General features: G+C 42.6%; 1 long non-coding RNA gene across 5 annotated transcripts in view; it reads left to right on the top strand.

The window, feature by feature from the left end:
• LOC106780981 (uncharacterized) overlaps positions 1–23,897 on the top strand; it is a 41,990-nt gene extending 18,093 nt beyond the window's left edge. For 2 of the 5 annotated variants that reach the window (XR_011421306.1, XR_011421303.1), the window contains exons 3-8: positions 11,674–11,844; positions 12,829–13,101; positions 14,974–15,081; positions 17,237–17,308; positions 17,427–17,672; positions 21,189–23,897. This is a non-coding gene — a long non-coding RNA (uncharacterized lncRNA). The remainder of the gene's footprint in view (positions 1–11,673; positions 11,845–12,828; positions 13,102–14,973; positions 15,082–17,236; positions 17,309–17,426; positions 17,673–21,188) is intronic. The other 3 variants (XR_011421307.1, XR_011421304.1, XR_011421305.1) reach the window with 2 other exon arrangements.
• The last annotated feature ends 723 nt before the right edge of the window (positions 23,898–24,620 follow it).

Here is a 24,620-nt window from a genome sequence, read left to right as displayed (position 1 = left end):
GCTTTCTTTTTCAAAGTTCAACATACATCTATTTGATCTTCTAAAAAATAATTTCTGGTCATTTACTGATAATCCCAAGTAGATAATCTACTGATCTAGGGCTGTGGCTGCCGGCCGCAGTTGGGATGGAACTGAGAGCTATTGGTAATTAGGTATTTACTCAGTGCCAGGCCTTGTGCAAGTAGCTTCACATACACCACATCATCTTTAATCCTTACAACTTCCCTGCATTGGGGGTGTTTCTTTATTTTACAGATGAGGAAAAAAGCTCTCTGGTCAAAGGACCCCCATCTGAATAAGAATTCAGACCCGTGTTTGTCTGACTGCCAAGGAGAGAGTCTTTCTTTCATTCTCTCCCTAGCATTTATTGACTGCCTCTGGCAGGCTGCCTGTTGTTACCAGTTTGAACACCCAACCATAGGCATAGCTTGGGTCCTCAAGGAACTCACAAACCTTCATGGACAATTAGGAAGTTCTTTGAGAAATGCAACGATGTTTTTACATTACTTTTGGAGCATTTAACTCCTGAGGTAGGAAATGGGCCCCCTCAAAATATGCCCTCCAACCTGAGTCTTTGATTCTTTTTTTTTTTTTTTGAGGAAGATTAGCCCTGAGCTAACTACTGCCAGTCCTCCTCTTTTTGCTGAGGAAGACTGGCCCTGAGCTAACATTGTGCCCATCTTCCTCTACTTTATATGTGGGACGCCTACCACAGCATGGTGCGCCAAGCGGTGCCATGTCCGCACCCGGGATCCGAACCGGCAAACCCCCGGCGAGAAGCGGAACGTGTGAACTTAACCGCTGTGCCACCGGGCCAGCCCCTGAGTCTTTGATTCTAAATCTGAATTGAAATAGAATTTTTGGGTCCCAAAGTTCTCCTCTTCCCCCAGAGAATCTTTGAGAGCTCCCTGTTGAGTGCCTCAGCCTGTCTTCTTGGTTGCCATGAAGGCCAGTTTGTGCTGCCTTGTGGCTTTCATCTTCCACTGCTATTACCACCTAGACATGTGGGGCTGACATCACTCCTTCTGGAGTGAGAAGGGCGTCCTCTCTGCCAGTTTCCTAACAGGCTCCCCAGAAGGCTTCTTAGAATGCTCTTAGCATTGTAACTCGGGTATTAGGCTCATGATCTGATGCCTCAGGAAGGCAGAGGGCACTTACTTGTGCTGCACAGGCGCATGCTCACGTCTCCCTATCTGCCGCTAGCCTGCATGTCAAGAAGTCCTCTGGGGTCTTCACCTTTCTCTTACGTCAGAAAGAAATCATGGTCCCCTTAGAGGGTGCTCATTAGAGAGCCTAGTCTTTCTCTTCATTGTTTCTCTTATGGAAACACTAAATCTTCATGCTGGAGAACTTCTGCTGGCTCATCATGGAGTGTCTGAAGTCCCAGAGAGAAAATGTATGTTAGGCTGATGTGGGATATTGAGCACACACACTTTAAATGACTCAGTTCCTTGAAATGCATTCAACTCTTGTTCAGGGTTGACTTTCTTAAAACTAGGAAAGTGTTCACATTGCCCTCCCTCCCTCCCCTCTCTCTCACTAGTGCTCTCTCTCTCTGTCTGTATCTCTCTCTGTCCTTTTCTTTCTCTGCATTTTTCTGAATATTGTACCATCAGGTAGCTATTAGGAAATCTGCTTTAGGACATCTGAGTTTTAGGAAAGCAGGCCCTTCTCAATTGTCATGAATTTAATTTGAGTTACATAACTTTTAGTTTGTCTTTGGCCAAAGATCACTTTTATTGGGAATAAGCTATTACTATTAAGTACAACATTCCTAAACCTTTTGGATATTTAAGAATCGTTAGGAGAAGCAAGTGGGACACCAATAACTTTGGTCCTTTCCAAATAAAATAACTTTGTTCAACTGTAGCAAGAATTTATATCAGTGTTATCACAAATTCAAATTTTATTTGTCATAGTATGTTATTTACAATTCACTTATTTGTCTCTTAGAGGGAATGATGTCCTGGAAGGAAGTTTAACTAAATCAGATGTGTAAAACTCCTCAGCATTTCAGGACAAAGAAAGTTTCTCATCCTGTGCAGAGCTTTGCTAAGGCTGGTACCCTTTATCTGTGATGGACGTTAGAAGTAGAACCAAGGTGGGAATTTGGAGATGGGGAAAACATCAGGAAGGTTGTCACTGGGCTCTAGAGGATGCAAATAAAGGGCTGTGTGAATAAATTAACTGTGACTGTGACATTAGAAACAATGCATTCACTCTACTGAAACAAATCTCTTTTTTGGAAACATCATAAGTTATTGAAGCCCCATGACACTGAATGAAAATCAAAATTCTTTAAAAAATGCAAAGGAAAGTCTTTTTCTTCCAAATAATATCTTACATGATATCGTCTAAATATTTTGAGCTGGGTTATTCTCCTTTGTGATGGAATTAATTTTATATTTTAAGATTCATAGTTTATCTTCCCATCCCCTTCTGCAAGTTCAGTTTATTATTACCCCTGCTGACACAGGCCATTCTTTTGCAATTATATAGAATAAAAATCTTCAAGCCAAATACCTATGATTTCACTCATGTGGAAGATAAAACAACAACAACAAACTCATAGACACAGAGAACAGATTGGTGGTCACCAGAGGGGAGAAGGGAGGGAGGAGGGTGAAAGGGGTAAAGGGGCACATGTGTACAGTAATGGATGGGTACTAGACTTTGGGGGATGAACATGGTGTAGTCTACACAGAAATCAAAATATAATGAGATACACCTGAAATTTATATAATATTATAAGCCAATGTGACCTCAATAAAAGTCAAATAGAAAATTTGGGCCAGCCTGGTGGTGCAGCAGTTAAGTTCGCACGCTCCACTTCTTGGCAGCCTGGGGTTCACCAGTTCAGATCCCAGGTGCAGACATGGCACTGCTTGGCAAAAGCCATGCTGTGGCAGGCATCCCACATATAAAATAGAGGAAGATGGGCATGGATATTAGCTCAGGGCCAGTCTTCCTCAACGAAAAGAGGAAGATTGGCAGCAGTTAGCTCAGGGCTAATCTTCCTCAAAAAAAAAAATCAAATAAAAAATAAATAAATAGACATCAGATAAATAAATACAGGTAAAAAATATCTTCCTTTCAGATTCTAGGAGTTCTGGTTTAGTTATTGTAATGTGACTTCCCAGTAAAGAACAATGGCATTTAATAGATTCTTTTATCCAGAACTCATAATAAATTCTTCGTAATCATGAACACATTCTTACTAATTTGTGTTAAATGGCTAAAGCTCTAACGGTCATGGACAGAGAATCTGAGTTAGAGAAAGCAAACAGGGGACCAGCCCCATGGCATAGAGGTTGAGTTTGGTGTGCTCCAGATTGGTGACCTGGGTACGCTGGTTTGGATCCCAGGTATGGACTGCACCACTTGTCAGTGTAGGGGAGGAAGACATTTCCTCTGCCCGCTCTGGGTTCTTCTGGCTGGAGAATGAATTAAATTCACATGAGACTGAATAGCAGGAGAAAATTAAACAAAGCTTTATAACATGTATACATGGGAGAGGCTCAGGCAAACTGACCAACTCGCCAAAACAGCTGAAGCCACCACCTTAAATATCGTCTTCAGCTAAAGACAAAGGAGGATGTTGGGGGTGGGGGCAGTCAGTTTCGGGAGGTTACCAGACAAATACAGTAAATAAGAGTAAGATTATTATGCAGATTTCAGTCCTTGCCTTCTGCATTGATTAAGAGTTTCTAGAGATAAGGTCATCTCCCCTTTTTCCTGGTACGGAGAGGGAGACACCTTTATAGATGGAGATTTCCTCTACAAATGTAAATGTCTCTTTACAAAGGGTAAGTAAATTCTACTTTCCAGAGTTTCTTTCCTGTCTGCAGTTTTTTAAAAGTAACCAGCCCCAAATAATCTTTATGCCAGAGAGGCATATCTTGGGGTGGCCAATTCCAGTCCCCCACATCAGCTATGCTGTGGCAGTGACCCACATACAAAATAGAGGAAGATTGGCACAGATGTTAACTCAGGGCGAATCTTCCTCAGCAGAAAAAAATAAAAATAGAAAGCAAACAGTCCTGGTTAGCTGTGTTCGGTGTCACGCCTTCAGTACAGGGTCAGGGACCTGGGGAACCAGGCCTATTTGCTTTGCCTTTCCAGTGAAGATGTCAACCCCTGCCCATCCCCCACCTCTGCCCCCACCCCACCAATAGATTAGATTTGGTGTCTGGCCAAATCTTTGTCTAAAAATTTTTAACAATAGAGACCTCAAACTAACCTTTTAATGTACAGTCATCGTAGAAACTTTAAATCGATTTATGTGAATTTCATACACTAGATACATTGTTTAGAGCGAAGTTTGGTTTATCAGCAAATGAAGGACGTCAAAGCCATTTGCTCAGCTGCTTTTAATAGACAACGGTTGCTTCAAAGGCAGTGAAAATGAGTAACCTTAAAAGGTGTAGCTCAAAATTGCTGAATTACAAGTATGAAAATATTGTTTACTAATTCATGGTGCTTATTCAGATACATTTGCATTGTTCTGAGATTATTTCTGTCGCTGTCAGACACGATTTCACTAAAGGCCTTGTTTTAACTCTCAGCCTTTTTGGGCACAAGCCGAAAATCATGCATGGTTCACAAATCTTGCTTCAGATTGCAATTCCATTTTTCACTGCCCCAGTTAAGGCTTTGAAACATGGTACACATTTAGCCACGCTGCCATGGAAGCATACTTGGAGGCTGAAATGAAAATAAAAACTTGACACCTGAACAAAACACCTGAAATTCCAATTTGAGTAAGAGTAATTAACAGGAGGCAATGCTGAAATGAGCTGGCCGTAGCCCCACGATGCCCCACCAGGGTTTGCTTGGGTATACCTGCCAAGTAGGCTGTATTGGGACGTATCAGTTTGATTAGCTTTGCCAGTTTCTTAGGCATGGCTTGAGGCCCATAATTGCTTTATGTCCCTACCCAGGGAACAAGGACTGCTGTTAATTGGAGTTCCTAATGGCGTTAGGACTGGTTTGGAGAGAAGCTATCTAGTCTTCTGCTGAGTGTCTCCCTGAGTTAAGCATGTAAAAATTACAAACCTGGTTCTAGTAATGCCTTCTGTTTTCACTTGCTGGCTGCAGTGGCAAGTGTTTTGAGCAGAGTTTAGTAAGGGCTTGGTACAGGCCCCAAGGTGAGTAGCAGCCAGCAGTGGGTGCGGCTGGTGATGATGACTTCTGTCTGGGAGAACCTTGCATAAATGGAGACAGACTTTTGACAAAGCAGAGGGAGGGGACAGCTTGGAGGGGTTAACTCTTAGGAAAAAAGGAGTGGAAAAGATGTGCTTATCATCCACACTTTGAAATCTCTGACTTTGCATCCTTAAAGTCTAAACTTGGCACTAACAAATACTCCATTGTGAGGGAATTTGGGTTAAGTCACCATGGACAGCTTACTTGGCTTTCAGGATTTGGAAATGGCATTTCTCACCTCCTCCACACTAGTCTTTTCAGTTTCTTGCCAAGTATAAGGGGAAAAAAAATCCCTTAATTCTGGTTAGAAGTGTTTCAAACGTTCCATAAAGGGTGGCTGGGCTGGTGAACTGCAGGAGCTTGTGGTAACTTCTCAATGCCTCTCGTTTCAGGAAGCATTTAAGCGTGCTCTGCAGGAGAGCACCGCCAGTAAACATCGTGATTTAAAGCCCTTGAACACTCAGACCCCAGCATACCTGCTTTACTGCCTCATTATTCTGCCTAACAACAGCACTGGTATATAAAAATAACAAACACATTGTGTTTGCTGAAATATTTTGGTCTGCATTTGAAAATGTGCAATAAATTCCAATTTGAAAAAGAAATTCTCTGAAGAAAATGTTTCTTTTCCCAAGTTTTAGGTTTTGCATTTTGGCCTTCTCATGAAATTCCAAATCAAATGGGCATTTGGTAAAGCTGGTGCTCCTACATGGTCCAACACTCCCAGTCCCCAAATATAAACTGATGTCATTTATCAATGAAATTAGGAAATCCCATGCCATTGATAATATTTTGACTTTCTAGATGTTATCATTAGCTCATTTTTTTGTGTGTATGTCATCTGTTTGTAACCGTATAGACATGGAGAGCCAAAACAAATTCCACTTTTCACTAACCATCCAGAGAGGAGGAGCAGTGAGTATTTAAGCTATAAAAGTAGCTTTCAGTTTAACCTGGTATTTGTAATTTGTAGGAACAAATTGTGTGTCCCTGTTCTGGTAAATTCAGCGGATGCCACAATGGTGTGTCTCAGCGCTTTGTGGTTGGGAACAAAATTTCATGCCCAGTCTTAGAGTACAAGTGGGAAAAGTTCTCCCGGATAACGAGGGTGGTCATGGTAGAGAATCCTGCTGTGGCTGCCTAAAGCCGCAGGGCAATCTTACTAGGCACTCAGATGAACAGGGTCGATATGGGGTAGAATTCTCTTCAGCTGTTGACACTTCATTTTTGTTGAGTAGAACTTGTTCCCTAGTGCATGGGTGATTATGTGCCAGGATTCATTAGTTATGACAAATACAATTTTTTTTGATATTTCAAATACAGTGGGAGCTGCAATGTTTATGCATAGGGCACCTGTGGCCGGCAATGATATCTCTCTAGAAAATCTTCAGCATCTTCCACAGATGCTCCTGTGAGGTAAACATCCTCCAGCGGGGAGCTGACTTCAGCGGGGCACTTTATGAGCCGGAATGTGAGCTGATTCTTGAGCTCTTGGCTCCTCAGCTCCAGGCTTACCCTCCCCCTCCCTTCTTCCCCTCTCTCTCCCTTTCCCCTTCCCCCTCTCCCTCCCTCTCAGCCCGTTGTAGCCCAGTCATAAGTTTATTCCCTCTAACTCATATTGTTGCTTTTTAGTTTAAAGCATGTTTTGTTTTCTTAAGAATTCCTTATATAATACTTAGAGCTTTTCAGATAAAAACCTCAATAAGTGATTGCTGTGTCAAAAAGGTAGTGAAGGTAATTAAAGAGATACGAGTTTATTTTCTTTCCATGTGAAGATTAAATTATCCAGGTCCTGCATTTTAGATAGGCACTTTTGATTCCCTGCATTTTGCTATGAAGCAAAAATACAAGAGTGATGATATATTTTAAGCCACAGTGCTGCAGTGGCATTCTTGTAAGTCAGGGATCAGGAGGGGATGGATGGAGCAGGAGGACAGAACCGGGCGCCGGACACTAACTTCTCTGTCAGTTCAGATAAATTGCACAGTGCTGGTCCCAGATCTCGAATCTTCAAAGCTGGAGGGTCAGATTACATTTTATACGCAGAAAGTCAGATTCAAAAGACTCACAGAAGATAATATAGTCTTAACTCAGAGACACTTAAAAACGTCCTTTTGATATTTACGTGCTTTATTTCCACAGGCGCTTTCCTCTGCCAGTCCTCTCATAGGTCAGGGTTTTAAACCTGTGAGCTTCATCGTTCCTGCCACAAAGCCGGCCTGGTTTCTAGCTGGGATCCCACACTGGCTGCTTCATCGTCCTCCTACGGACTCTTCAGCCGGCCAGGGGCAGTTCATGATCTACATCTAACTAGAGTGGTCGCGTGTGTGCATCCCTGCAAGGGGCTCTTCTGTCTAGAGCCCTGTCGTGGGGCATTTGTGACAGCTCGCCGGACAGTGTGTCTTGCAGTTTATTCCCTCATGGATAAGTCTGTTGCAAGCTTTCTCAATCACAGCAGGGTTTGCTGGTACGAGTCCATGTTTAACTAGAGGCATCTGGTGCCTTTGCTGCTGTTTACTGAAACCTTTCATTTCACTTCATAAAGTTGGCCCAGTTTGGCTGTTCTTCCTCAGGTTGACTCCCAGCCTTCTCCAGTACAAACTGAACATTATTTTGTGGTCGAAAGGTCTTCTGTGGGAGGCCCCTTTTGTTCGTTTTGACTGATTCAGATTTTCAGTCTAAACTCTGGCCTATTTCCTTCTCTTTCAATCCTTGACTATCTTAATGGGATTTGAGCATTTTGGTCAATCCTTTTTCAGAGAATCGTTAGGCATTTCCCAGAATACTTGCTCAAGGAGAATTATACCACTTCTAGCCAACAGAACACAGTCAGGAGGTCTGCCTGGGAACCCTCATTGGGCAGGGGTGTTCAGAGGAAGGAGCCTGAAAAGAGCTGTGGGAGCTAGATTCAGGAGTCAGTGAGTGCATTAGGGACTGTCTCTCTCCTGGTTCCCTGGGCCTGGGCACGAGTGTGATAGACAGCCCTGTGGAGGTGGATGGGCTTAGCAGGACCCACCAACGAGCCTTTTAGTCTGTACTATTCTCTTCTGCTCGGGTCACAGTCAGGCACTGATTTCTGGGTTGAGCTGATTTCTGGGCAGGGACAGGTCCACAGTGGTCTGTGTCTCTCTTTTCATGTCTCTGCATCCCTTTGTTTCCACAGCTCCCTCTTGCTTCTCTCTAGCTCCAACTTGTCACCCTCATTAGGGAAATGGCTTGTTTTCTTTTTCATTCCATTGCTTCCCCTCTTCATTTGAATATTTTGGAAATCTGTCGGAGGTGACTATGGCAGATGGAGTTGAGGGCTGTAAGGGGAAGAAAAAATTAAGGGAGTAAATAAGTGTCAAGGAATTCATTGTCTGCTCTCCACCTGTTGTTATTCTGGTCCCAATCAACCTGCTCGCCAGGCTGGAGCCAGCGGCCATCTGGAAACACTGCTCTGTTTATAAACTTGGCATGAAGCAGCACTCCCGGGCCCTGACCTCCCACACAAATCTGGAAACAATTAGAGCAAGATGATAGGCAGGCAGGGAACGCTCCAGGGAGGGAGGAAAAGGAGGAGGAGGAGGAGAGGAGCCTTGGGGGGAAGGGAGGGGGCAGTCAGTGCAGGGGGCGGCGAGCCGGTCTAGGTAGAGTCTGTGTGGGAGCCGGGTGGGGGGAACACCCCGGTCCTGGGATGTGAGAAGCCAGGGTCCTGGTGGCAGGTCTGGGTGGGGGGAGGGGGCCCGGGAGTAGGGAAGCCAAGTGTGGAGGGAGTTGGGAGTTGAGTGGCCCAGGGTCAGGTGAGGGAGCCAGAGATCTGGAGCGGGGAGTGGAGTACAGAGAGAAGTGAGGGTTGGGGGGCCCAGGGAGGCCTGAGTCTGGGTGGGAGCTGCGGGTCTGGGAAGAACTCAGGGAGGCCTGAATCTGAATGGGGTCTGGGTGGGAGCAGGGGCGGAGGTGTAAGTCTGGGGTCAGTTGGGGGCAATGGGGGTCCTGGTGGGAACTGGGAGTAGTCAGCTCCTCTGGGGTTTGAGGACCAGGAGAGGGGCCCCAGCTGTTTGCTTAAGATGGTGTGATTGCAGGCACATGTGTGCCCTGTAGCCTCAGCCTCATACATGACCTCCTTCTAGTTTCCGGGGACCTCTTAAGAAACAAAACAGGCCAGGGAGGCAAAGAAAATACCGCTGTCTGCCCTTCACTGTGAGCAGACACGGTGAGTAAAATCGTTTTGGTCCCCGTAGGAAAAACACTGTACAGTCTCAAGTCACTGTTTTAGTTTCAGAAACACATTCTTGAAGACTGCTTTTTAACCAAAGGAAGTTTAAGCAATGTCCCATTTTGCTACAGAAAAACTAAGAATGCTTGAACTATAGTAGGACATTTCTTTAAAAGGGACAACACTTGCAGATCGGTACATTGGATTCTGTGTTGACCAATGTCATGCGTGTGTGTTTCGGGAGCTGATTCAGGCTTCCAGAGTCTTGAGTATTAGCAAGATGAATGAGTCTCTTCCTCTTCACTTAAGAAACCCTTTTTCCCTCTCTTTTCCCTGCAGTTTTGAAACGTGATTCCAAACTCTAAGTTGATGCTCTTTTCACGCTCAGCTGGGTTTCTAACTCCTGAAATATTAATCTGTGGGAGTTGTTGGCAAACCAATAATTGGCACCAATTAACAAGCTCCTGGTTGGCCAAATGATACTTAAGAGGGAAGTTTACTGTGCTGGTCTTCTTGGCTCCTGAGGGCTCAGGCAGAGCAGCCTGGGACCAGCAACAGTGGCCTCTCCCCTGGCCTCTTGTCCTGCTTCTGAAGCAGATTCCCCTGATCTCAGACTGGAACATTGGCCCCAAGTGCATTTGCTTAGATCTCTAAAAATTAATCCATCAAGAGTGGTGTCAGCAGCCAACCCCAATCCTAGAGCTCGTTCCACGTGCAGTTCCACTGACTGGGTCTCCCCCATGCCTTGTTCTCCATTCTCATGCATTTTTATTTTTGTCTAAACATATTCTTTCACGCTCACTGCTTCTGATACACTGGTTGCTAAAATCCAGCAGAAGAATGTTTAGGACTACAGAATATGCAACATACAGCGATGTGAAAAAATAATCCAGCAAGATCTATAAGGTACTCAGCACAGTCCAGGGAACAGACCTGGGCTGGGCTTGTCACTTCCTGTGGCTGCTGCTGCCCAGTGGCTGCCCCTCAGAGCAGAGCTCATGAATGTCCCTGGAGATATGCAATCTGGGAAGTTAATTTCAGACTCTGAGTCTTGTTGCAAATGGATTCATTTGAACTATAATATAAAATATTGTGTTTATTTAACCCCTGTAAGCTGAGCTCCTTTGTCTTTTGTGAACTGGCAGGGCAGCTAAGGACCCACATTCCTTCCACAGTTAATAAAACTTCATATTTTTCTCTGTATTCATAAATTTAATTACACTCAGACCCATTTAATCTACATCAGTTTTTCAAACTTTACCTAGATTAAAAAAACACAGTCCCCCCCAACATGGAACACAGTCATAAATTTTAGATTAAAAGACATAAATTGAAAATTCATTTTGCCAATTTTGTCTTCAAGAAATCATCTTGTATCTTTTCAAGTTTCAGACCTGGAAAGTAGAGATGTAAATTGACTTGGCTACAGTTCTTCCCAAGATAGAAGATTTGTACTTTAAAGCCTATATTTCTTCAAACTTATTAAAACAAAACAAGAAGTACGAAAAAAAGAAATCCAAAAGAACAAGCCAGGTCTCATTTACTTCATGCAAGACTGTTTGTAAATTTTTAAAAACACTTGGCATGTACTTGGATTGATACATATTCTCAGAAACTAAAGAAGGTGAGCTGCCTGGGTGGTGCCCCGACGCTGGTGAATCTTGGTACACGGTGATCAATAGTGCCTTCTTCTGCTTCCTTGGCCCCTCCCAGGGGGGTTTTTGAAAATTAATGACATTTCCATAAAGTGTTTTGCTCTTTTTGAGAGAAATAAGTACAATTTATCAGCACCCAGTTATTGCTTGTGTCTCCAGGCCCCCACCTTAGAGATCAGAGCATGACCATCTAGCTAACGGCTGAAACCCTTCCACCCTGCTTTGTCCTTTTCTTGAATCTTCTTTAAACAACATCTTCCTGCTTGTAATTAAGAACACCAAGACCCCCACTTAATTAGAACACTTATCTTCCTTTTCAAAGCTTGGTGTTTTTCTTCTTCCCTATCTGCTGTCTTTAGAGAGCTCTTATAATTCCCTCTCTGGACAGACAACCACTCCTTCTGTTCATATCTTTTTGCCACCATTTTGCTTTGCCTTAATTTGATTTGTAAGATAGCAATCTTTCTTCCCACCAAAAGGAAAAAAAAGTTAAAAACCAAAACAAAATGAAACCTGGATTTTTTCTAGAAAATTATTTTTTTTTCTATTTAATTGTTTCTTGAAATCTCATGCTATAATCTTATAATAACACTTTACTCAAATGTTTGGCCCAAGGAAGACTTTGAGAATGAGAGAATCTGCAGCTTTTTCATCTGGAAGTCAGCTAGTATTCAACCGTTTGATGAATGAAAGAGTGATGACTGTTGGTTTTCCTCTTCTATGTCTGTGGAATGGACCTGCAGGGAGAAGTAGCTCTGGAGTATTCTCTCTTTCCAAAAATACTAGGTGAGTAGTGTGTATTAAAACTCTAAAAATTGTGACCAAGCTTCCATCTAAACGCTGGACAACATTCTTGCCCCAATGTTGTTTTTCTGGTATCGTTGGAGAGTCAGTGACATTTCCAACCTCATGATGTGTTTTGTGTGTGGACTCTATTGGCTGTTTAACTATGAGACCATTAAACGGAGATGACTTATAAGGCAGATGGGTGATAAGTCATGTATTGATTAACTCTCTGTTTCAGAGGGCTGACTTGTTGCTCCTGGACTTCCACAGGATGTAGAGTTGTTCTCCCCTTAGCTGTGACATGAAGACAGTGACCAGTGTTCTGATCTGATGGAATGGTCATTTCTTGGGTCATCTGGCCATGTTGGTCATCTAACCCACTTAAAACTTGCATGTGATAATTGGAAAACTCCAGAGGTGTTTTTGTGAGGATGGTTAGGGCTTGACTGACATTGAGTTTCAGGGCACACTTCCAGAGCCTGACATGACACTGTTAGTTATTACAGGAAATGCTCAATAGATGTGGAGTGCCATAGTAGAGCTATGTAGAAAATGCTGACAGAATTATTTGTGTGTCTCTTTGTTTGTCTGCTCTTCTATATAATGCATTTCATGTCTCCCTTATTTGCCACTATATATCCTGTTCCTAGCACGTTGCCTGATGAGTAGTAGGCATTCAGTAAATACATGCTCAATGAACGAATGGTGAGGGACATTTTTCGCTTTGAGGTAATGGGGAATATTTTACAGCAAAAATGGCAGAGAAAGCCCAAGACTGTCCTTAAGGGATGGCACATTCAAACAATATTCTTTCCATCTCCTGTCCCTCCCCACTAAAGAGGCTTTGCCACTTAGACGTATTTATCTGTTGTTAGAAGCAGTATTAGTACTATTACTAGCAGTGGTAACAGGAGTAGGAGCTTTGTAATGGGGACAAATTTTCCAGATTTATTGTCACATCTTACTCATCTTTTTGTCTTACAGGCTTTACAACCATAGGAGGCACTGGCTTTTGGTTTTATGGGAAGAGCAGACACCTCTTGAATGACAAAGACATTTCTCATTTTTGACAGTCCAATTCAATTTTTGTTTGACAACTTAATATGCTTGAAAGCAAAGCTTTTCAGAGAGAGAGAGAGAGAGAACATATTTTCTGAATCTATCAAGGATAGATAGTTCAGAGCTAGCGTACTGTCCACAGCATAAAGAACATCATGGTGTTGCTGTTCCAAGGAAAGAGAGAGATTCGATCAAGAGGTAAGAAAGCCTGAAGCTCCACCTCTTATTGGCATTGAGGGTTTATGGGAAGAAGGGAGAGAGGTTAAAGGGTCACACATGATGGCTCTTTCTAAGAGCTTGGGGCCTCCCTCAAGGTAATTAGAGACATTCAGATTAGTGCAGGGAACCTGAAGAACATGGGTGCTAGAGGCACGCTCCCTTCTCATGATAGGAGGGCTACAGCTGGTAGGAGAACTGGTGCAGCCACCTCAGTGTCTACAGGGACATGGGATGCTGCAAACACCCTCTACTCTGCCTTGTTGAAAACTTGAGAAAGAGGAGTGGGCAAAATCAGAAAGACTGCACCTTCCACTAGTGAGCCTGAGCCATCCAAATGGGCACATTTTAGATAGCCCTGAGGGACACTTAGGTCAGCTGAGGTGAGATTGTGAGGAAGTCTGAGCCTCGCAATTACTCCGTCCATACGTTTGCCTATTCACTGTTTTGTCCTTAGCACCTACCTCTTTGCAGCAGAGTGAGTAATATGGTCTCTGGACTCTGCAGGGCAGAACATGTGCCCCAGCCCTTAGCACAGCTCCTAGCATACAGCAACTGCTTAACTAACGATGGCAACTTCTACTACTCATGTAGAAATGCTTAATCATCTTTGTTGAAATGAGAATGTCCCTATCTAGTCCAGAAATTCTCTTAATCTGGTCACCTATTCAGGATTGCCCAGAAATACTGGATTGCACAGCAGACTCAAAGCATCCTTGCTTACTGGGTATATGCATGCGTATATATTCCTATTCTATTCTTCCTATCTCTCTTTTATCAGGCCAATAATTCTTTAAATTTTTAGTGTTTGAACTTCTGGAGTTTGGTGGGGTGGCTACTGTGCTACTTCTGTTTTTGCTATTCAACTTTTGCTTCTAAACTATACAAATTTTTCCAGTGTACCCTCTCCTGCTGCTCTCACTTTGCTCTTCTTTTCTCTTTCAAGTCCTGGGTTTTTCGTTTGTTTGTTTGCTTTTACCTTCCCCTCCTTGCTCCCTACAAAGCCACCCCAAGTAATGATCAGGGCCATTCCTTATTTCAGGGCTTCTACTCAGAGTCACATCTCATCTCACATGCAATGGTCTTGCCACAGTCATTCTGGGAGATGGATCACGAAAAATGGCTCCATTATCCATCCCTTCCTGCAAAGATATCTACACCATTTGCAATGTGATTTTGTTGTTTTCCCATTAAGAGGCTGCTGTATTTCCCCACTCATTGAGTCTGGTCTGTCTAGTGATTTGCTTTGGCCAGTAGAATGTGGTAGAATGTTCCAGTTCCAAGTCTAGCCCTCAAGGGATCTTTCATGCATCCTCTCTTTATCTTGGAACCCTGCCACTGCTATGAGAAAAAGTCCAGACTGACCCATTGGAATGAGAGGCTATGTGGAGCTGAGTGAGCCATCCTTGCCCAGTTGACCCTCAGCTGACCTGCACTAATAACAGAATCATGAGTGAGCCCAGATTAAATCAGCTCAGCCATGCCCCTCTCAGCAGAGTTTCCTGGCCAATCCATAGTCTCCATGAGAAAAAATGAATCATTGCTGTTTTAAACCATGAAGTTTTTGGGTGTTTTGTTAAGCAGCAATAACTAACTGATCTAGTCAATAACCATCTTTTGTTGCTAAATCTAAAGGATCTTTTTTTCAGTTCTTGTAGCAGAGATTTATAAAGGCTAACCAAAATCTATGTCCTTTTTCATCACAAACACACAGCTAGACTATATTTTCTCACCTCTGTGTGACCATGTGATTGAGTTCTGGCTAATGGAATATGTGCAGAAGTGATGTGCATCACTTTCAAGTCTGGCTCGTAAATAGCTCCCTCTTGTAATCCTTTTCCCATCATGTGGCAGAATGGAGAGAACGTGAGGAGGTCAGAACTGGGGTATGGAAGAGCATGGGTTCCTGAATGACTGTTTGGGAGACTGCTACTCACAAGGAGAATCTACAGTGGACTTTGTGTGAGTGAGAAACTAACTTTTGCTGTGTCAAGTTACTGAAATTGTGGGGTTCGTGATAGCAGCTGGAGCTGTTTGCCTTCTTCACTACTCTCCTCTTACTTGACCTCTCTGTGGCCTTGGGCAGTGCTGACCCCTCTCTCCTGTATGACATCCTCTTCCCTTGCTGTCCTTGATCCTATACTCTGTAGTTTTCCCACACATGTATCAATAGTTCCCCATGACTTCCAAGAAGTTCAAGTCCAGAATTCTTGGCATGCCTTTGCTAAAGTCTTTGTTTAACTCTTCATTCTTCTCCCTCACCACCATAGCTTCAAACTCCATGCATTTACATAAACACATCATGCTCTCATTTACTCTGAGGTTTTACATTTGTTATTCCCTCTGCTGAAAAGCTCTGCCCACTTTTTGCCCTGCTAATTTTGCCACCACTTCAGATCTGATGTATCACCAGTTCCAAGAACCCCAGACCCTAAGTTTTGGGGAAGAGCCTCCCATGGGCTCTAAGGGAAGTTGTGTTTGCCTCAATCATAGGACTTGCTGTTGTAGCACTGCTCCATCTCTTTACCAGCTGACTCCAAAGTCTGATGTTCCAGCCTACTGTGCTCACTCCTGAATCCCAAATGCATAGTCGAGTGCCTGTCACTTAGTCATGCTAATAACCATTTGGTGAGTGCATAAGTGAATAAGTTTGTAGGACTGGGGAAACAAGAGTGCCTGAAATCTAGGAATTAGACTCCAGGTTTGGTAACAGGTAATGCATGAGGAAGTCAACCAGAAAAATGATGTTACTTAATCTTCCTTGGAGATTATCTGTACTTGGTCCCTCTGAAAATTACTAGACTGTTTATGAGGAAGGGTATAGAACAGCCTTCTTTCAAATGGTGTTTCCTTCTATTATCATTGGTGGTGAAAATGGGATTTATTTCACATATTACAATGCAGAATTTGGTGTTGTTTATATGTGAACATAACTACTCTGTAAAACCTCAAGCATTTTTCTCTATTAGAATTGGCAGATGAGAGATTATATAAACTTGTGGCCAACTGAGAGGTTCCCAAAACATTGCTCTTGAATTAGAGGGAACAGAGGGCATGCCCTGGGTGTCCGAATCCCTTCTTCGGGCTGATGCAGACTTATGTTTGCATCTGTTCTTTATTACGGTGCTGCTCTGCTCTTTAACCACAAGGAGAACTCGGACACTGGAAGGTTAGGTGTGCTGCCCAAGGCCCCATGGCAACTTGGATTTGAGATCATATCTGAAAGCAGATGTAAGTATCACTCCCTAGGAGCCCACATGGACTCCTTGTGCTCCTGGACATGGAAACAAATCATGAAGAGCCTCTGTCAATGCATCATGATAAATCAGGTGAAGATGATGATGTATCCCGTGAGGTTGCCTGTGGAGGAGGATTTCTGGGACACTGTTGGCAAGTGGTCACCGCTGGACTCCACAGAGGGGTGGACTATCCCGGCACATACTTTTGTTGCCACGCTAGTGGTGTGTGAGCCTGTCCCACATGTGCTCTGCCAGCCCTGATTTCTGAACCCATGAGGAGTGTACAGGGGACCAAGGGAAGGGTCCAGGTGTCCTGCTTTTATCTTTCCATGGCTCATGATAATGAGAGCAGCTAAGATGACTGAGTGCTTCATATGTTTCCAGCTCTTCACCTCATTTAATTCTCCAATGGCACCACTATGGGACTGCTATAGGTTACTCTCAGCTCTCAGGCAAGAAAACTGAGGCACAGAGGGCTCCTGGACTGGCCCCCAAAGCACATGCCCTCCCACTCCTTTCAGGGCACTCTGTGCACTTAACCAGGGGTTGATCCCCAAGGAGAGGCTGTGCCTAGGGCTCCTGCCCTCAGGGCTCCAGGAGTCCTGTCTACAGAAATCTTCCTCTTTAATTTTCCTTTCCTGGGCCCTGTCTCCCACTCTCTGACTATTTAAGCTTACTTTAGAAGAACTATTTCTTATACCCTGAAATGAGGGCATGTAAATTTGAATATGCATGGAAGAATGGTGAAATGAATATATTTAGAGTAAACAAAGCATCCTCATAATCTCAAAACATGTGTGCTTGTATTTGTAGATTGTCTTACACACCTAAATTCTTTGCCATGTATTTTTGTGTTAATTTGAATGTGTTGCTCACAGGCAGCAAAGGCTGACTGAAGTGGGATGTAAGCAGGAAAAGACTCCCCTCCAAATGACATCCATCTCATTATGGTGAGTGCGTGACCCTCTCATGACTCCATCCTTCCACACACTGCTGTGCAGTACTCACCCCCACGCATCCTGTTTAGAATCAGCTTAGATCCTGCAGAATTTTCCTTCTATTTTTCAGCAACAAAATATGAGGCAAAGGCCAAGAACTGCCGATCTGTCTACAATGTTTGAAAGAGCCCCGGAGCTGCTATTTTGTAGAGCAGAGAGGAAGTGCTGCCTGGCCCTTTGGAGCTCCCTGCAGCCTCTGGGCTGTTAGTCAGCAGCCTCCTCCCACCCCACGAAGCCTACCTCCTGGCCTGTGTCTGGCATAGGTTCCCTGAGGCTCTTTCCATCTGCGTTGTCCGTTCTGCATTCTGTCTCCATGGTGAGTGTACAGGTGGCAGAGTCAAGGGAAGTGGGACTGAGAAACAGCCATGACTCACCCAGGGAACCTCGGAGAGCTAAGGCACCCCGTCTCCTCCACCTGCCTAATTGAGTGGTAGTCACCAAGATTGCATAACCAGCACCATTACAGCCTGTGAAAGCCTGGATGAACAAGTTGCAGTTAAACACTTAAAAACAACCTTTGCTTGCTGACTAGTATATTTGCACTCACAATGAGCTTCAGTGCTCTCTCAGAGCCATCTCACTTGTTGCTATCATTGAGCTAAAGTTTGAGATTTATGTGTTGAGTAGGCTGATCTCTGCCTGCCTGGAGCTCATATTCTTATGGGGGAGATGTGCAATCAGCATAATCAATGTTTCATATTATGTTAAAAATGACCAGAGCTTAGGAAATAAAGCATAAAGAGGGGATGGGGAGCTGAAAGGATGACTACAATTTAAATAGGGCAGCCAGGGTGACTTCTGTGGAAATGACATTGGAGAAATGAGTGGAAAGAGGTGCAGAGTGCATATCTCTGAGGGCAAAGTGTTCTAGAAAAAGGAAACAACGTGTGCAAAGGACCTGAAGTGAGCAGATGCCTGGGGAAGTTAGGGTGCCCAATCTATTCAGTAGGGCACTTGTTTTAAGACTGTAGTGAACCATATCATTTCTCTAATGCATTGCTGTAGTGGCCCCTGATGTCACTGAGAGTGAAAGCAAAAGTTTACGGTGGTCCCCTCTACACTCTGACTCCACTGCCCCCCTACGGTGATGACCCTGTCAGCTGTGTTGAGAGTGGACTGTGGGGAGCAAATGTGGAAGGGGAAGGCCATTGAGAAGCTGTATCACAAATTCTTCCACACAGTGACTTACAGCAGCACCTGTCATTTCATGATTCTGGGGTCAGTAGTGTGAGCTAGCCCGAGCAGGGTAGTCCTGCTGCTTCGGACTGGGATCCCTTGTGCATCTGGGCTCCAACAACACCTCTCAGGGAGGCCTGGCCAGCCAGGCAGCTCTGCTCCTGCAGTGTGGCTGGCTGCTGGCTGGGGAAACAGGGAGACCGAGCTTGAACCTCTCATCTCCCAGCAGGACAGCCCAGGCAGCTATTCACAGGGTGGCTCAGGGGTCCCCAAGCACCATGAGGGTGAACCTCAAGGAGAAATGCTTTCCAAGTTTTGGCTTGCTTTTCAAGTCTCTACGCTGGCTGTTGGTCACAGCTCGGAGCCTTTGTGGGAGAGCAAGGAGTGCAGCTACAAGGAGGCCTGGACATGTTGGGCTGTTACTCAGTCAGCCACAGATCAGTCACTGCGATGGTCTAAGGGGACACATTGGTATTGTGCACTAGGGAATATCATTAGAGATGGTGAGAAGTAGTTGAATTATGACTATTTTCTGAAGATGTAGTCAGTAGGATTTGTTGATGGAATGGACACGGAATGTGAGAAAAAGAGAAATTAAGGGTGACTGAGATTTTGGGCTTGAGCTGCTGGGATGGAGTTGCCATGACCACGATGAGAAAGCTGGAAGTGGAGCCGTCTTGGGAAGGAGCAAGGGCTCCCTTTCCAAAAAGCTGTTTGAGATGTCAGACATCCAGGTGAAATGTTGAGTGGGTAATTGGATTTATGGATGTGGACTTCGGTGGGGAGTTTTGGACTGGAGATACAAATTTCACTATGAAATATTTTTAAAGACGTATAGACTGGCTGGATTGGAAAGAACCACAAAAGTGTGCAGCCTAACTCTGGTAAGTATTTATCCTGACTTTACTTAGATGTCTCCAACGAATCACCAATTTAACTATCTTCAATTGACAAATCATTGAGCATCTATTATATACAATATGCCACAGCAGCTCAAAAACTATGTAACTTTAATATAACTCTTCTGTCAATAAGAATAAATTTACCTGAAAACAAAAAGTATCTTAACAATTTCAATAATGTGGCAAGTTTCTATATCATATACATATAGATATACATTCACAAATGCAAATATGCACACTTGAGAGCTGACTGCTGTATCCTTGCTTAACAGCCCAGTAAGTTGGGCATGAAAGGGACAACCAGTCACAGTTTACAGAAGGGCTTGGAACAAGGAAGCAGTGCTTAGGACTCAGTGGAGTGGACTGGCCTGGGTCTTCTGACCTACACTTGGATGCTCTTGACTGATTAAAAACTAATCAGGACTATCTCACCACGAAAGAGAGGCCAGCTCCCTCCATAGGAAGGTGGGCCACAAAGTGTACATGAATTCTGGATCAAAATTTTTCCCCAAAGAATTTATTTCTAAACTTTTAAGATAATTATAGATCCACATGTAGTTGTAAGATATAATACAGACTGATCCCGTGTACCTTTTACACAGCTTCCTCCAGTGGTAACATCTTGTAAAAGTATAGTACAAGATTAGTATATCACAACCTAAATATTGAATTGTATACTCTACTGACTTTATTCAGATTTTACCAGTTTTACATTCGTGTGTGTGTGTGTGTGAATTTACCTTTATGAAATTGTGTCACTTGTGGCAATTAGTATGAGCACAAAAACTGTCAAGACTCAGAACACTTTTACCACAAGGATCCTTGTGCTTCTTTTTAGGGTCACCTCCCCCTCCCCCTGCTATCCCTAACCCCTGGCAGCCACTAATCTCTTTTCCATCTCTATAATTTTATCATTTTGAGATAGTTATATAAATGAAGTTGTACAATATGTATGAGATTTTTTTTTTCACTCAGCATAATTCCCTTGAGCTCTATTCAAGTTGTTGTGTGTATCAATAGTTCATTCCTCTATATTGCTGAGTAGTATTCCACGGTATGGATATACCACTATTTGTTTAACCACTCATCTGTTGAAGGACATCTCGCTTCCTGTTTTTGGCTATTACAAATAAAGTTTCTATAAGAATTCATCTACAAGTTTTTGTGTGAACATAAGTTTTCAAGAATTAAAGCAAGAAATCTTTTCAAATTCTTGAATAAGCAGTCAGCCAGGACCCCAGGACACCATGGAAAGGAACGTGGAAGTGAGGATTTACCTCAAAAATTGTCTGGATGGGGATTACCCAGTTGTCAATCCCAACCATTAAAGTAACGCTCAGAATGGCTCACATGGAACGTGTGACTTTGAGCAGCTGTACCTCCTGTTTCCTTCCCAGAGAAGTCAATTGCAGACAGTTCCCGGCCTGCTACTCCCGGAACTGGCTTGATGAAGGAAGCTATTGAATACTGTCCATTTAGATGTTGGCGAATGCCTGCCAAAGATTATTTTAGCTTTGCTGTGGTCAATTTTCTTTCTGACTGCACTGAGCTGACACTGTGTCTTCAGAATGCCTTTAGTGTATAACAGAAGTATATTATCCCCTAAGAAAATACTTCCTATCTTTCTTATGGCTCGGACAGGATGAAATGTATTAATTTCAAAATTTTAACTGATTACGTTGAAAATGTAAAAGGTTAGAGATGAGGATTTTTGGATCCTACTATATTTGTAACAAAGTCTTATTATCTTACAGTGATATGTGATACAAAGCATCCTTTTCTTCTCTGACTATGACATTCAAAGGAGATGGTCTTCATTGTTTCTCAGACCTGTCACCACTGGATCATGTCACTGACAGTAACACAAGATGGATGCTTTCCTTAGAGGAGACAATGCATTTCTAAAGTGGTGCTCGATAAAGAAGGAAGTTGTTCTCAGAATCTTACCAGAGCATATTTCATTTTGAGTTTTTAGGCAGCATGTCTCAAATGTACCTCCATGCCTTCAGGCAACTTGAAAGTTGAGGTTGGTCAAATTTTGGAATGAATAAGACAGTATCTTCATGGAGTGTTAAATCCATAGCAGTGATGTCATTGTTTGAATAATCATCTCTAAATAATCAAATATATTATATTTGGCTTTTGTCTGTTATTAATGAAATTGTTCTTGATTTCAAAGAATTGGACAGGGTTGCCTTGAGTGACATTTAGTCTTTGAATGTTAATGGGATATTAATTACCCACATGAAGTAAGGCATTTGTTTCTGGAGAAAACATGGCGTGCACTTCTTGACTGGGTCCCCTGTTTATCTGTTCAGCGTCCTCCTGACACATTGCCATATGTTCCCTTTCTCCATATCAAACTCAGGCCTTCCCTGAAAAGCCCATGGTCTCTATTCTCAGTGCTTTTTCCCAGACCTTGCTGATCTTTCTGCCTGGATATTCTTCTTCACTGCTTGGCCACATTCTACTTCTTGAAGGTTCAGCTTCAAACTTTTGGAGATTCTTTTATTCATTCATTTGCTTATTCACTAAATCATTTAACATTTACTGAATATTTATAATGTGCTACACATTTTTTTAGGTATTGAGGATACAAAAGACATAATCCTAAATACCTTCAAGTGCCTTCAAGACAGACACAGGACTGGAGTTTGCATACAACTATGCTGTTGTGCAGTAGGGTTTATGCAGGTATTCCAGGAGTGCTGAAGAGAGATGTCAAACCACCTGGGGAGGCAAGGAAGGGTCATTTCCTCTGGTACAGGCCTGGCCATCATTAATTCAGTTAGAGTGTCCTCTCCATATGCATGCCCAGTGTGGCACTTAGCACACATACTGTGTTGCTTTCTACCCCCATTCACCAAATCTACCCCCTCCTGCCAGCACAGTGTGGCATATAGCAGGCATCCTGTGTCCACCTATGTTTTGGTTCTTTTAACTGGCATTTAGTTTGATTTCTTTTCAGACTTTGGTTAATATTCTAACTACTTTAGAAAACTATTTGAGGTGGTTTTCAGTAAAAATACACAGGACCATTAAAAATAAAATTAGAAAGAGGGATCAGCTAGAGGAAGGCAGGGGAGTGATGCCACGGAGAGTTTGTTTACAGGTGTGTGGGTTGCTCTGAGCCGCCTGGCAGTCAGACTGCTCTGTCATACCCTTGCCGTGGTCTCTGAAATCGGGTAGCTTATTTTAATGTTAGTTGATGCATTAGTAAAAAAAACAAATTTATCAACTGAAGCAGAATATGGGCTGATAAAATTTTCAAACACTAGGTCTTCTATAGTTTGTAGAAAATTGGGCATCACATGCTTTGAATTCTAGAGTCCACTGTTCACAGCCTACAAGCCCTCACTAAGCCCTGAAATCAAGGTATTCTATCTTCTGTGTGAAGAATCCAAGAAAGCTGTTGGTTGGTGGTTTTTAATTTCCATCGAGTCTCTTCTCCTTCCATTTCTGAGCCCTATTCTCAGCTGCACTACTTCTTCCTATGCAAAACACGGGAAGGTTCCTTGATCTTTAGTAGTTGAGTGTGTAAATTGATATATACCTTAAATTGGTCTCATTAGGTACATTAGATGATGCTCAGCAAATGACTGGAAGAAAATGTGTTCTCACTAGCTCTTAGAAGCTCAGGTTGTGGTCCCGATCTGCTCACTTCCTGTTGATGGTCCTTCTGGAACAGAGTGACTAGAGGGGAGGGACCTTGCCCTGCATGGGGGAGGAAGATGAGTCAGCCAGCCCACATCTGGTAGGTGGCCCTTGTGTGGCACTGGGATCTGAACTCCACCCCCGCTGCCACTGCTCACAGTGTGCCCTGTGATTGGCTTCACTGTGTTCTTTTACAGACCTACCCTTAAGGTTCCTTCAGTGAAGACCAACTGGGATTCTATTTTAGCTGACATAGAACCTCACAGTCTGTACCGTAGATGAGTAAAAGGTAAAAGTCCCATATTTAATGATACCGTAAGTATGTTAAATTCCTCTGCAAAGTTTTGTATCCATCAGTTGTTTTGAATGAGGTCCACTTAATGTTGTTCCATTTCAGTGATGTCTTAATTTTTATGTTATTTCACTAATTGTGTATCACTGTGGAATCTTTAATAGCATTGATTAAATCCTGGCATTATTCCTAAGAGTATTCCATAAAATACATATTTGTTTAATGTTTTCATAGATAATACATTCACAGAGTTTCAACTTCAAAAGGTACGAAAGGTTAAACAATAAAATATCCTTCTTCCACTCTCCTCTGACACCCATTTCTTTCCTTTGATGCAGTCAGTTTCATATGTTTTTAAATATCTTTTCAGAAATAAGTTATGCATCTGTAAAGCAAATTCTCTTTTTACAGAAATGGTAAAAGCACTATGCACACTGTTCTACTCCTTGTTTCTTTCATGCAACAATATGTTTTGGAGTGCATTCTCTATTTGTACATAAAACCTTCTTCAATCTTATTCTACCGTGTGGTGTGCTGTATTATTTATTAACAGTTTCTTGATGGATATTTTTGTTTATTTCCAACTTTTTTATCTTACAAACAGTATTATAAGAAAAAGTTTCTGTATATGTCATCTCACATGTTTGAGAATATTCCTCTATAATAAATTCCCAGAAATATAATTGCCAGATCAAAAGATACATGTATTAGTAATTTACATGTATATTACCAAATTGCTTTATAGAAATGTTATCAATTTACACTCTTGCCAGCAATATAGGAGAATGAGTGACTGATTTCCCATTCTCTCTCCTACACATGGTGTTGTCTAATTTTTTATCACTGCCAATTAGAGGGATGAAAAATAATATAATTTTGTTTGACATTTATCTCATTTTAAGAGAGGTCAAGCCTTTTCTATGAATGTTTGAAGGCCATTTATACATTCTTTCTTTTTCTTTCACATTTTCCTACTCTGTTTTTGGCCCATTCCTAGTTGATTTTTAAAAGCATTGCATAATAAGAAAAATTAGCATTTTTCTGTATGTAAAATGCAGTTATTTTCCCCAAGTTTAAAGGAAACTTGCTTATAGTGGTTCTTATTCATGCAGAACTTTTTATAATTAAAATGTCTAAAAGTTATAAATTTGTTTAATCCCTCCTAGATTATGTGACACACCTTTAAAAAGCCTCCCCATTGGAAGATTATTAATAATTATTCTATGTTTTTTTCTAGAAA

This window comes from Equus caballus, chromosome 9 (assembly GCF_041296265.1).
Source record: "Equus caballus isolate H_3958 breed thoroughbred chromosome 9, TB-T2T, whole genome shotgun sequence".
Taxonomy (NCBI): Eukaryota; Metazoa; Chordata; class Mammalia; order Perissodactyla; family Equidae; genus Equus; species Equus caballus.
This window is presented reverse-complemented; position numbering and strand designations above follow the sequence as displayed.